This window comes from Dromiciops gliroides, chromosome 1 (assembly GCF_019393635.1).
Source record: "Dromiciops gliroides isolate mDroGli1 chromosome 1, mDroGli1.pri, whole genome shotgun sequence".
Classification (NCBI taxonomy): Eukaryota; Metazoa; Chordata; class Mammalia; order Microbiotheria; family Microbiotheriidae; genus Dromiciops; species Dromiciops gliroides.
In genome coordinates, this window is record NC_057861.1 from 165,461,309 (window position 1) to 165,476,553 (window position 15,245).

At 38.5% G+C, this 15,245-nt stretch overlaps 1 protein-coding gene across 2 annotated transcripts in view; it reads left to right on the forward strand.

Moving 5' to 3' along the window:
• The window catches only part of FARS2 (phenylalanyl-tRNA synthetase 2, mitochondrial), a 666,913-nt gene that overhangs the window by 424,125 nt on the left and 227,543 nt on the right, over window positions 1-15,245 (forward strand). The gene's annotated exons all lie outside the window — the stretch shown is intronic.

The window sequence follows — 15,245 nt, forward strand, 5'->3', positions numbered from 1 at the left end:
CTGTTGTTTCTGAATGTCAGGCAGACACACACACACACACACAGAGTACTTACACAGAATACAGCAAACAGGTAGGCAAAGCAGTGTATTTGTAGTCAACAAGCATTTATTAAATGTTTACTGTGTATCAGGCACTGTGTTGTTCCCTATTTAGGTGTGAAGATTGTGAAGAAAATGTGTAAATGAAACAGAAATAAGCAGGAAACGCAATATAAGTATAAGGTTTTAAGCTACAATTAAGAACCGTTGCCTTCTCCTCCAAAGGTCCTTAGTTGTAACAATACTTCAATAGATGTATGATTTTATCAGTGTGGATATTCTCTCTATTGGTCCAGGTTGCAACCCCTCCATACCTTTTCAGAAGTTGATTATCCTTATGAATTTCTATGGCTAAAACAATCCATTATCTCATGGCCAAACTTTCTGTGGACAACCTGGAGAGTTGCTGGATGCTCTAGGGATTGCAGTACAATTGTCATGAATGGATGACTCATTTTCAATAAGAAGAAGCTTGCTGACCAGTGGCCTGGGCTGATTTTAGGAGACTAGGATAATGTAGGAATCACTTTCCCAGAGTAGTACGCATTTCTATAGTAACTGTTTCTAAAGATGGAGCCCAGAAACCTTCTACAACATGAATTTCTGCAAGTTACAGTTGCCTATCCTTCTCCCATCCTACTAGATTTTTTTTTAATTAATAAAGTATTTTTTTTTCCGTTACACGCAAAGATAGTTCTCAACCTTTGTTTATACAAGCTTTACAATTTCAGATTTTTCTCCCTCCCTCCCTCCTCCCCTAGACATCAGGTAATCTGATATAGGTTTTATATATATATATATATAAAAATATATATTTATATTTGGCTAAATATATTTTATATATTATTTATAAATATATACACACATAATAACATTAATCCTATTTCTGCATTAGTCATGTTATAAGAGAAAAAAAATCAGAGCAATGATGGAAAACCTCAAAATAGAAAAAAAAAACAACAGCATCAAAAACAAAAGAAATAGTATGGTTCATTTAGCATCTATACTCAGCAGTTCTTTTTTTTTTTTTTTCCTGGATTTGGAGATCCTCTTCCATCATGAGTTCCCTAGAACTCTTCTGTGCCATTGCATTGGTGAGAAGAATACAGTCCATCACAGTAGATCAACACTCAATGTTGATGTTACTGTGTACAGTGTTCTTCTAGTTCTGCTCATCTCACTCATCATCAGCCCATGCAAGACCCTTCAGGTTTCTCTGAACTCCTCCTGTTCATCGTTTCTTATAGCACAATAGTATTCCATTGTATTCATATACCACAACTTGTCCAGCCATTCCCCAATTGATGGGCACCCCCTCAACTTCCAATTCTTTGCCACCATGTAAAGAGCAGCTATAAATATTTTTGTACATGTGGGTCCCTTTCCCCCTTCCATGATCTCTTTGGGACAAAGACCCAAAAGTGGTATTGCTGGGTCAAAGGGTATGCACAGCTTTATCGCCCTTTGGGCATAATTCCAAATTGCTCTCCAGAATGGTTGGATCCCTACTAGATTTTTTGTAGATTTTGTAGATTTTGTAGGACAATAAGTGAGCAGTAATAAGATTTGGGAGGCTGAATAGATGCTTAAATTCTATTCAGTCTGAAACCCCCTGCCAAGACTTTCGATATTTTGTGGACACTAGTGTAGCACATGGCTATCTGTCTCTTATCTCTTGCTTTCACTACATAACCAGACCACCTTTTATTCTGATTGCTCATGTCTATGATGGTGTCTTGTATACTAGTTCTCACATGGAATTAGCCAATCAATCTATAAGTATTTATTTCATGACTACTGGGTGACTGCTGGGTGCCAGGCACTGTGCTTGGTGCTAGGTTACAAAAGCAAAACTTCATCAGCAAACATTTATTAAGTGCTTACTGTGTGCTTACTGGATAAGTACTAGGGATGCAAAGAACAAATAAAAACAGTTTCTGCCTTCAAGAAGTTTACATTCTAGTGAGGCAGACAACCCGTATGTAAACAGGTACATATAAAATATGTGCTATTAGAAGATAGGTGGGGCAGTTAGGTGGCACAATGGATAAAGCACCGGCCCTGAATTCAGCAGGACCCGAGTTCAAATGTGACCACAGACACTTGACATTTACTAGCTGTGTGACCCTGGGCAAATTACTTAACCCTCATTGCCCTGCAAACAAACCCAAACAAACAAACAAAAAAAGAAGATAGCACCTGAGGAAACCATGAAAAGCCTCCTTCACGAGGCTGAGTTGAGCTGGGTCTGGAAGGAAGCCAAAGATTCTAGGAGGCAGAAGTGAAGGACTGCATTCCAGGGATAAAGGAGAGTCATTGTAAAGGGAGGGATTTGGGAAGTGGAGCATTTGTGAGGGATGGTAAGGAGATCAGTTTGGCTAAATCATCAAGTGTGGAGGGGAGTAATATATAAGAAGACTGGGAAGATAGGAAGGGAGCAGATTAAAATAGCTTTAAATTTTTAAAAGAGCTCTTATTTTATCTAAGAGGTGATAAGGAACCACTGGAGCTTATTGTATATGGTGGTAAGATGGTCAGACTTAAATTTTAAGCAAATACTTTGGCAGCAGTGTGGAAGATGAATTAGGGCAGGGAAAGACTTAAGATGAGGAGACCAATTAGAAGTTTATTGCAATAGTCCAGGCAGGACTGAGATATGAGCCAGGGTGGTGATTATGGGAGTGTAAAGAAAAGGATTGGCTTTATGGATTGAGTGAATAGTCAAAGATAACACCAATATTGAGAACCCACATGACCTGGGAGGATGGTAACATCCTCTTTTCCTATGTAGGAATGTTCTGGAAAGGGTTGGGTTTGAAAAGATAATGAGTTCTGGGGGGTAGCTAGGTGGCACAGTGGATAAAGCACTGGCCCTGGATTCAGGAGGATCAATCCAGCCTCAGACACTTGTCAGTAGCTGTGTGACCCTGGGAAAGTCACTTAACCCCCATTGCCCTGGAAAAAAAATATATAATGAGTTCTGTTTAGGACATATTCCGTTTGAGATGCTTATACGACGTCCAGTTCAGAATGTTGTAGCTAGAGTTCAGGAAAAAGAGTAAAGCTGGACACAGAGATCATGAGCATAAAGATGTAACTAACTAAGGGAGATGATGAAATCACTGCCCCCAGAGAGCTTACAGTTGATCAGGAGAGACAGCATATACATACCTAAGGATACACAGAATATTGACAAAATAAATGCCAGGAAGTTTTAGGAGGAAGGGCAGTAGGAGCTGGGAGGGTCAGAAAAGGCTTCATCTTGGAGGGTGTATGTAAGCTGAGTCTTGAAGGAAACAAGGTATTCTGAGAAGACTAGTGTGACTAGACCATAGAATGTGTGTGTGTGTGTGTGTGTGTGTGTGTGTGTGTGTGTGTGTTTTGTTGTTGTTGTTTTGCAGGGCAATGAGGGTTAAGTGACTTGCCCAGGGTCACACAGCTAGTTAAGCGTCAAGTGTCTGAGGCTGGATTTGAACTCAGGTCCTCCTGAATCCAAGGCCAGTGCTTTATCCACTGTGCCACCTAGCTGCCCCTGGACCATAGAATATGTAGAGGGCTGCCCTGTAATAAGTCTGGACAGTCACTACTGGCAATCAGCAACAGCATAATTACACCCACCATTTAATTTTCCACTGCCCTTTAGGTGACCCACAGTGTTCTTTATTTAAATGTGTTGGTGTTACATGATTTGCATCATAAAACATGGGAAAATTTAAAGATGACTTTTTGTATCATGAAGCAGCTTGGAATATAGAAGGCACTATATAAGTTTCCATTGCCATGTAGGTCATCATTTTACTCCTCTTTGATCCTGGTACCAGCTGATGGTTATCTGCAATCCTTATCCAAAGTGTATCATATTGGTCAACTGGGTAGAGTTAATAACAATGCCACCAAGAATGTTATTAATTGCAAAAAGAGAAATAGTTTGCTTTCAAATCCTTTATATGAAGTTATTTTTCTATTTAATAATTGTAGGGTATTTCCAGCTCCTTTTTATAAGAGTTGTTGACCAAAAGCCTAAAAAGAAAGTATCTGGACAATTAAAGAAGATATATTAGATATGGATCCTAGCATGTTAAAGAACAATTGTTTCTTCAGATAACACTGCTAGGTTTATAACCCAAAGACATCCCCTCAAAAGAGAAAAAGACCTATTTGTACAAAAATATTTATAGCAGCTCTTTTTGTGGTGACTAAGAATTGGAAATCAAAGGAACGCCCATCAATTGGGCAATGACTAAACAAGCTGTAGTATATGATGGTGATGGAATATTATTGTGCTATAAGAAATGACAAGCAGGATGATTTCAGAAAAGCCTGGAAAGACTTGTGTGAACTGATGTGTGAACTGAAGTGAGCAGAACCAAGAGAATGCTGTGCACAGTGACAGCAATATTGTTTAATGAACTGTGAATGACATAACTATTCTCAGAAATACAATGATCCAAGACCATCCCAAAAGACTAATAATGATAATATGTTTATACTATCTACCTCCAGAGAAAGAACTAATATTGATTGAATACAGACTGAAGCATGCTATTTTTCACTTTCTTTCATTTTTTTCTTTTATTCAAGTCTTCTTATATAAAAAGACTAATATGGAAATGTTCTACATAATTGCGCATGTATCACCTATGTCTGATTGCTTACTGCCTCAGGGAGAAGGGAAGGGAGAGTAGGAGGGATAAAATTTGGAACTCAAAACTTTAAGTAAAAATATTTATTATTATTTTTATTGTTGTTGTTTTGTTTGTTTTCTTTTCTTTGTGGGGCACTGGGGGTTAAGTGACTTGCCCAAGGTCACGCAGCTAGTAAGTGTCAAGCATCTGAGACCAGATTTGAACTCAGGTCCTCCTGAATCCAGGACCGGTGTTTTATCCACAGTGCCACCTAGCTGCCCCCAATTATTAATTTTTAAAAGAACAATTGTTTCTTCAGTGAAGTAACACACGAGGGGCAGCTAGGTAGCACAGTGGATAAAACACCGGCCCTGGATTCAGGAGGACCTGAGTTCAAATCTGACCTCGCTTGACACTTATTAGCTGTGTGACCCTGGACAAGTCACTTAACTCTCATTGCCCCCCCCCCAAAGTAACACATGAATTAGGCATCTCATATGCAAGACTGTGAGAATTACAAAGAAATGCTAGATACCCATGTCTGACCTCACTTACCTTGTGGTCCACTCAGAAAAGTGACATGTGGATATGAAAAGTCAACTAACTACAAGACCATTTATCCTAAGCACTAAATGATTTTTCCAAGCAGTAAGTGTTCCCTCATTGAAAGACTTTACTTGGCATCTGTGAAATCTCATGAAGAACTAAGGCCCTAGCAAAAGATAATTAAAAAGCTCAAACAATGAGAAACTTCCAAAATGCTAAGAGGAACACCGTGAGTTCTGTGGGCCTCAGTAATTGAGATGTAATAGAACAAAAGCTGACTAGTAGGAACTGTGCCTGCCTCTGACTGGCACACAGTATGCTCCTGGCACTCCATGAAATTAAGTAAGAGGGAAAACAAAATAATGGAACAAAGGGAGAAAATCTGTAAATATACAGGGCATAATGGAATCATAAGTGAGAACAGCCTGAGTTCATAAAGAACATATCATGCCAGCCAAATTTGATAGCTTATTTTTTATTGCCAAATGATTGGATGAAGTTGTGAAGTAAGAGCTATCAAAATTTCGATTTAAGGGGGTAGGAGTGGGGGGAAACACCTGATACTGCATCCTATTTTTGCAGGTAAAATTGGTTTATGGTAACTCAAAGCACAATTTCACAGGCTGAAAGCTGCCTACAAAAACTTTCCAAAGTAATCAAAAGGACTGAATCTCGTGTGTGTGTGTGTGTGTGTGTGTGTGTGTCACGATGAAACTTATCCATGTGATACCTAATGGTATATATGTCAAGAAACCTAAAGATCCCAATCCCCCAAGACCAAGGGAAAAGCAGCTCTCTCTCCCACCTCAGGTATGAGGTGTGGCAGGACATGACCCCAGTATGCTGATAAGCAATACTAAGGTCTGCTAAAGGATATGCAGGATATGGTTGGATTCTGCTTATCCTACTTATATCCTGTTATCAAAGATTCCCTCTTAGTTATCCAGCCTCAGTCTTTGCATTTCCCCTTACTTTGTAATTCCTTTCCCTTTCTTTGTTTTGTAAAGATACAAAATACCAGTCTTCTCTTACTCCCCTGGGATCGTTACCAAGGTGATCTGTAGCCTGGCCATATTTCTCTCTCCTAATAAATCTTTTTATTTTACAAGTTTTGTGATAAGCCTCCCCCCCATCCTAGCCCCCCAATCCAGGTTGCAAGTCTCCCCCAAAACATATATACCTCAGAGAGGTATATACAGTTGATCAGGTTAGACAACATATACATAAATAAGTATATTCTGGATATTGACAAAATAAATGCAAGGAGATTTTAGGAAGGAGGGCATATATGTGTGTGTGTGTGTGTATGTATGTATACACACACATACATACACAGAGACATGATCATCAGCTTCAACTATTTGAATGTTGTCCTGTGGAAGAGGGATTAGATTTGTTTTGTCTGGACCCAGTAGGTAGAACTATGATTAGTGGATATTAGTTACCAAGAAAAGAAAAGAAAAAAAAAGGAATTCATTTCATTATAAGGAAGAACTTCCTAACAATTAGAGCTATACAAAATGCAATAAATGGGTTACTTCACATGAGTAATGAGTTCCTAACTACTGGAGTTCTTTGAGCAATGGATGAATAATGACTTAGGGAAAAGTTAAAGCTGAGATTCATGCTTCCAGCTGGGTTTGGTCTATGAGAGGGTTAACAACACTCCCTCAAGGACCTGAATCAGATTAAAATATGATTATGAAATATTTTTTAAAATATGTAAAAATAGAATAGAAGAAGATATCTGGTTTTCCAATCAAAATGGCTGGGATGTTTATGTTGTGCTCCCCTTTTTAATTGAGTGATACCACTAGTCTAGATCTCTTCCTCAGTGGCCTCTCAGTAATACAAGTTCACGACCCCTGAGTCATCAGTGGGTCTCTTCTCTACCTCACACTCCATATTCAATAAGTTGCTTTATCCAAGCCTAACTAACCATGTCACATACATACTCAAAAATCTTCAGTGACTTCTCTAAGTTCTAGGATAAAGTATAAACTCCTAAGCTGGGCAATCATAATGTAATGGTGGGAAATGGGGTACGGATTGTGGTAAGAGATGGGGTTCTTAGGAATTCCTCTTTAAAGAATTACACCCTCTTGCACACAAAAGTAGTTAGAATAAGGTGGTAGTTTATTTAGGAGCAAGGGAAGGGAAGGGTGGGGGGAGGGAAACCATGAAAGAAATCCTTGGACTTTTCATGGGGAGATTGGCATAAAGCACATGGCTCAGAGGTACCAAATCTCGAACAGGAGACTGGAAGGTACTTTTATAGAGGACTGATGGGGGTGGACCATCTGCCCCTGAAAAGTTCCTTTAGTGAGAGAGGACCATCGCCACTGGTGGTAGCTGGGGGAATTGGGTGAGGAGTGGAGGACCATCCCCCACTGGTAGTGACTAGAGGAATTGGGTGAGGGGTGGCTACTGATCCCTCTTCAGAACTCAAAGGCCGCAGCCACACCCAAACTTATCTCCCCAGGGTAAGGGAGACCAGAATGAAGGGTAGGAATCCCAAGCTAGCTCAGTCTGATTTGGTTCAGTTTATCTCTCTAGGCGTTATCTGTCCTCTGGTTTAGTTTCTCAAGGAGAAGGTTCCTTGATGTGCCCCAGAGAACTTCTGGGGTGCTCTGCACCCCATGACAATAGGACTACAAAATCTGGCTACAGCTTACCTTTCCTAACTTTCCTGTAACTCCTCTTCGTGTAGTCTGTGTTCCATTCACACTAGTTACTAGCTAGCTATTCTCTATCTTGCATCCCCCATCACTCCGCCTTTGCCCACAATGCCCTTCATTCCTCAGATGACTTCCCTTGTCCTTCCCTCCTTTTAGAATTTTTCTGTCCATTCAAGGCTTGGCCCAGATGCTGCCTCTTCCCTGAAACCTCTCCCTCTCCCTCCAGTTTGTGGTGTTCTCTCCTTCCTCAGCTGACCTCAGGTTTACTTGTATGTGCACCTCTTGCTTCCCCCATACCCAGGAGAAATGAAGCTCTCTGAGGGCAGCAAGAGTTTTGTTTTAGCTTTGTATTCCCAGCAGCTCAGATGCATCCTTACAAATACTCCAAGCTTAATGTGTGTTGAATGGAATGGAATTGAATGACCTCTAAAGTCCCTTTTAATTCTATGCTACTGCATTTACCAAAATGTTCCCAGTTTATTGAGCACCAAAGAGCCCTTTAGAACAGTAAAAACAAATAGGCACAGCAAGTGTAGAAGTAAATCTCCAATTGAGATTTGAAAGACAAAAGTGTAATGGGAATAGTTTCATTTATTGTCTCAATCAATTTTCTTTATGCTGCAAAACCTGAACTTGTTACAAAAGGCGTTTGTCAACTTTATCACTTTATGGAAGTAAAAAAGCAAATTGGACTTAATTTCATATCAAAACCCAGGGCCCGGTGTTTTGTAAAAATGAATGAAATTAAATGTTAACAGGTTTAGGCTAATGATAAGTCAGTTATGAAGTAAGCTATCACTTTAAATATTGAATATATCAGGGCAGTTTTAAAGAGCTGGACTATTTCCTCCTAGGCCCTATGCTTTCAGAATTTGAGTAGCTGCCACCAAACAAATAGAGGTGATTTAAAGGTAGTGTTGAGCAAGAAAGCAATCTAGACTTTTCTCAAGTATGAATTTCTGAAATTTAAAGGATTTGGGGCTTCTTCTCTCCTCCAGGCCTCTTGAGTCTTAACTGTCAGTTAACCAACAGAGGAGAGAGGGAAAAAAAGTGGCCTAGTTATTCAGGCATTGTCACCCCTTCCTGCTTCCACCTTGTGGGAAAATATGGGTCCCCTCAAAAGTTGATTGAAGTAGTCTGGAGAACAATTAATGTCTGGGAGGTGAATTTCAGCTGGGAGAAGGTTGCTTACTAATGGCTCCTTTCCTCCCCCCTCCCCCCAATCCGTATAGCATGGATTTAGGAGATACGGCTCTGTGTCTGAAGGAAAGAGTCACCAGAGTTCTAAGGCCTTTTATAGAAACTGTTTTTCTCCACCTTGCTATATAGCTCTGCAGTAGATTTTTTTTGGTAGCCAAATATGACTTTATAATCTTTTTATCATTGTCAAACTTCACTTGGATTATCTACATTTTTTAATCTTATTAGTACTCTGAACAAAGTTCTTGCTTTAAAAATGTTGATTGAATCAGGTGCAAAATCATCACACCATGTTGGTTTCTGATAAGCAATGCTTATTTTTTAAATAAGCATTTAGTGATATTTTCTTTCTTAAATCACTATAGAATCCCATGTATCCTTCCCCATCCTCCTTCCCTCCCTCCCAAGTTGTTATCCCATATGACAAATAGTATTTTTTGAGAGAAAAAAAATCACAATTGATTGGTACATTGAAAAAGTCCAAAAACATGTGCAATATGTAATACCTGTGGACTACCCATTTCCACAAATGAATAGGTTACAGGTGTCTTCTCATATCTCTTCAATTGAGTCCCATTTGAAATTCATAATTTTATTATATTTACTTTGGATTTTTTGGTGTATTATTAATCTTTCCATTTACATTGCTGTAATATATATTTATATTATATATATTCTCTCATTTGTTTCTTTGTTGAGACTTGGCATTATTGATTCGTGTTTTTCTGTTCTCATTATTTATATATATTTAATATATTTGTATTTATATAATGTATTATAAATTCTATAAATATCATATGTTTACATAATTTATTTATATTACATATATATAGTTTTCTTGTCTCAGCTTACTTCATTCTACATCAGTTCATAGAGATCTTCCCATGCTGCTCTGTATTCATCACACACATCATTTCCTATAGCATAGTAATAGTAATATTTCATTATATTCATGTATAATTTGTTCAGTCATTCCTCAATTGATGGACATTTACTTTGTTTTCAATTCTGAGTTATCACAAAAAGTGCTGCTCTAAATATTTTAGAGTATATAGGGACTTTTTTTCATATTGATGGCTTCCTTGGGATATAAGCCCAGTAATGGAGTCTCTGATTTAAAGGAGATGGGCGGGGCAGCTAGGTGGCGCAGTGGATAGAGCACCAGCCCTGGAGTCAGGAGTACCTGAGTTCAAATCCGACCTATGACACTTAACACTTACTAGCTGTGTGACCCTGGGCAAGTCACTTAACCCCAACTGCCTCACTAAAAAAACAAAAAAAACAACAACAATAAAGGAGATGGGCATTTTAGTCACCATATTTGCACAATTCCAAATTGCTTATACCATTTCACATATTCACCAATGATGTATTAGTGTACGGATCTTCCCAGAGTACCTCCAACATGGACCATTGCAAATTTTTTTTGGTTATTTTTTCTAATTTCCTGGTTTTGATGTAAAATCTCTAGGTTCTTTTTATTTGTATTTTTCCAATTTTTAGTGATTAGGAGCATTTTTATGTGGTTGTAAATACTTGGCAGTCCTTTTGAGAATTTTTATCTGTTGGAGAATGACTGTAAATTGTATATATTTATTTTATTTTGTTTTGTTTTGTTTTTTTGGTGAGGCAATTGGGGTTAAGTGACTTGCCCAGGGTCACACAGCTAGTAAGTGTTAAGTGTCTGAGGCTGGATTTGAACTCAGGTACTCCTGAATCCAGGGCCAGTGCTTTATCCACTGCGCCATCTAGCTGCCCCAATTGTATATATTTATTAATTGTTGACATATATTGGATAGCATACCCTTATCAGAGAAATTTGATACAAAGATTTTTTCTCCCCGTTCAACCACTTCCTTTCATATCCTAGATGCATTAATGTTGTCTTTGTAGAAGCTTTTTGGTTTCAGGTTTCTTCTTCTGCTGTAAACACAGTATTGGGTTCCTTCAATTACCTTACTGTAATCTTTTTTTTTTTTAAGTTGGCTCTCTTCTCTTCATCCCTTGTCCCACTAATCATTTGATATTCCCTCTTCCTCTCCTACCCTTCAGTTAGTCCTGTTCCTTAGTTTTTCTTCTTTTTTTTTTTGGTGAGGCAATTATTTCTTGCTCCCCAAACAATGCTAGTTATTATAGGTATGCCCTCTTTTGTTTACTTTTATTTTCTACATTTTCCTGGAAATCTCCCTGTGTCTATGCTTTCTCACTCCTTCAAGTGCCAGTTGCCCACTAGGGGTTAAACTCCCCTCACTCCCAGGACAAGTAGACTTTTCAAGTACCAAAGTGGGTACATGAGTTAGACATAAAGGGTAATACCATAAGCAAATTAGGGTAGCATGGAATAATTGACCTGTCAAGTCTATGGAAAAGTCTAGGGAGGGGCAGCTAGATAGCGCAGTGATAAAGCACCGGCCCTGGATTCAGGAGTACCTGAGTTCAGATCCGGCCTCAGACACTTGACGCTTACTAGCTGTGTGACCCTGGGCAAGTCACTTAACCCTCATTGCCCTGCGCAAAAAAAGAAAAAGTCTAGGGAAAGAATTTAGGATCAAACAGGAAATAGAGGGAATTATGAGATGTAAAATGGGATATTTTTGATTACATTAAATTAAAAAGGGTTTGAACAAACAAAACCAATGAAATCAAGATTAGAAGAAAAACAAGGGGCAGCTAGGTGACACTTACTAACTGGGTGACCTTGGGCAAGTCACTTAACCCCAATTGCATTGCCCCAAAAAAAATGTAGAAGAAGAAGAAAAACAGAAAATTTAGAGGGAAAATTTACAGCAAATATCCGATGAGACCCCATTTCTCAAATATATAGAGAAATGAGTCAAATTTATAAGAATACAAGTCATCCCCTAATTGATAAATGATCAAAGGATAGGAACAGGCAGCTTTCAGACAAAGAAGTCAGAGCTATCTAGAATCATATGAAAAAATGCTCTAAATCACTATTGATTAGAGAAATGCAAATTAAAAACAACTCAGAAGTACCACCTCACACTTATTGACTAATATGACAGAAAAAGAAAATTACAAATGTTGGAAGGGATATGGGACAATTTGACACTAATGCACTGTTGATGGAGTTGTGAATTGATCCAACCATTCTTGAGAGCAATTTGGAATTATGCACAAAAGACTATAAAACTATGCATGCCCTTTGACCCATCAGTAGCACTATTAGGTCTGTATCCCAAAGAGATAGAAAGGAAAATGAAACAAAAATACTTAAAGTAGCTCTTTTTGTAGTACCTTAGAATTGGAAATTAAGGGGATGGCTATCAATTGGGGAATGACTGAAGAAGTTGTGATATATGATTATAATGAAATAAGAAATGATAAACAGGATGCTTTCAGAAAAACTTGGAAAGATTTACATCAACTGATGCAAAGTGAAGTTAGCAGAACCAGAACATTGTACATAGTAACAATGATATTGTATGATGATCAACTGTGGATGACTTAGCTACTCTCATCAATACATTGATCTAAGACAGTTCTGAAGGACTCATGGTCAAAAATGCTATGCACCATAAGAGAAAGAACAGATGGAGTCTGAATGCAGATCAAAGCATGTTTTTGTTTTTTATTTTAACTTTAATTTTCTTGGGGGGGGGTTTGTTTGTTTGTTTGTTTTGGTCTGTGTTCTCTTCCACAACATGACTAATACAGAAATATGTTTTGCATGACTGCACATATATAACCTAAATGTAATTACTTGCCTTTTCAATGAAGGGATAAGGTAGGGAGGAAAGGAGAATTTGAACTCAACATTTTAAAAAACAAATGTTAAAAATTTTGTACATGTAATTGGGAAAAGTGAAATATATTTGAAACAAAAAAGTATCAATCATTTCCCTTCATTTTGCAATATTTTTTCATAGATGCATGAACATGCTCTTACATCTGGAGGCCCTGTTTCTTTCTGTTATTACACTTTTTCCTATTTATGTTCAAGGTTTTTGAGTTTTCTTCTTCCTGAGATCTTTGTTCCTTTCAGTCTTATTTTCCTTCTTTACTTCCTGACTTCCTTCCTTTTGATTGTGATTCCCTTGGAAACTGGATTTCAAAATACCTCAATCTCCCCCGACATGGGGGCAATTCACTGACTTGCCTATGTGTGTACCGCACCTAACTTTTGGATGGCCAAATCTGAACTGTCCCTAAATGGATGCTATGCTTTTTCCCCCTCAGGCTTGGTGGAGTTCTGCATAATCCCCACCACCACCTCAACCTCACCCTGACATGCTCGTGCACACGCACGCCAACATACACACACACACACACACACACACACACACACAGAGTGTCATGTCCTAGTGACTTGTCCCACTTTTTCTGTTTCTCAGTTCTCTGGCCCAGCGTCAGTAGTTCAGAGCCTGTGTCCTCCAGCACTGGTAGTTCAGACCTTTGCAGCACTGGTACTGCTGGGTTACTGCCCCAGCTTTTGCTCCTGAAGGGCTTTGTCCAAGCTGGCTATTGAGGCCCAGGCAAACTTCTGCAGCATGGAACAAGGTTTCCATGGCACTGGGAAGAGGAAAGGTGAAATTAGGGCAGAAAAGTGTTTTGTTATGGGGGTAAGTTTTAATGTAAGTCTGTGTTATATCCTTGGGTCTACTAGTGCAGCCTTGGTGCCATTAAAGTTGTTGTTGGGGGAGGGGTACTGAGTGAGCTCAGGCTTTCTAGGTTTGGGTTTTGTTTTGTTTTGTTTTACCTTCTTTTGGATCCTGGGTATCCTAGACCAAGGAGACAGCTGAAGTTGGTTTATTTTTGGCATATAATTTCTGTTTTGAAGAGGTTGGAAAGGTCATGAGGATCTGAGAAAATGTTCAGTCCACCATTTTGTTGCTTATATGATTAGTAACGAGGAATCATGTTTTGTTTTGTTTTGTTTTTAAGGGGAATTGGGATGTTGAGAAAAGGGCATTAACCCTTAGCTTCTGATACTTACTCTGAAAATGCATTTTGCCACAACTGTTAATTTGCACGAATCACTTCATCTCTGGATCTGTTTCCTAATTCAAAAAACAAAACAAAAACAAAAAACAAAAAATGAGAGAGCTGGTCTAAATTTATTTAAATTCATTAATTAAACATTTATTATGTATAAGACATTGCTGGGGGTAGGAAGCAATACAAAGATCCGTACAGATCACCCTTAGGAAGTTTATAGTCTTATGGTAGATGTGCCATATACACATAAAGGGCAAAAGATGGCTAGAACCTCTAACAGAAAAGCACATGTAGTACAAAGAGCATATAGATGTGGGCAGGGGGAATTAAAAAAAGTTTTTTTAAGAAAACTTTATTAACTTTTTAAAAAAATTCTCCTCACTAAGCACTTAAGCTGTCTCATATGTTAGAGAAATGTGTGTCTTGGGAACTAATACTCTCCCTGAATCCATTATCCTCACAGAGCAATTTGACTTGTCATGTGACTGCTGATACAGAGGTATGCCATGCCCCAGTGGGCAAGCCCTTATTCCCCTATTTATCCCTGTCCCTTTGCCCAATCCTCTGCTGGGGCCGCTTGCATTCACTGTGTCTTGAATTAGCTAAAGAATAGATTTTGTCCATACATGTGTGTGTATATGTATATTTATATTTATATACATATATTTTTTCCCACTTTCCCCACTTGAATAATAATGAATGTCTCTAAAAATTAGTTTAGTAAGCTTTCATGCTACTCATGGGACATAAGGGTCTCATTCCGCAGTGTAGGTGGACATGAGAAAAAACAACCTAAGCAAGAATGTTTCATCCTCCCTCCCTTCTACCTCAATAGAATCATTAAATTCCCCTCGTTTTATCTCTTTCTAACAGTTGTGGTAATTATTTAGCACTGCAGTTCAGCTCCTTGGAGAGAAAATGGAGCCCATCTTCCTTAGCAAGGATATTTTATCATGCACACCTACATGATAGCTTTATTGAGTTCAAGTTTGAAATTGGGGTTCCAATCCAATGTATTGGTCTGACAACTTTATTCATATTTCAAGTTGAGTAATCATTTGTGTTTCCCTATCTGATTCCCTAGAGAATGTGCTCATTTAAAAGTTGTGCTGTTTTCCTTATCGGGTATGCACTGATGGCTTATACTATAGTTACCCAGGCAGCATAAATCAATTTGTTGTATATATTTGTCCTCTTA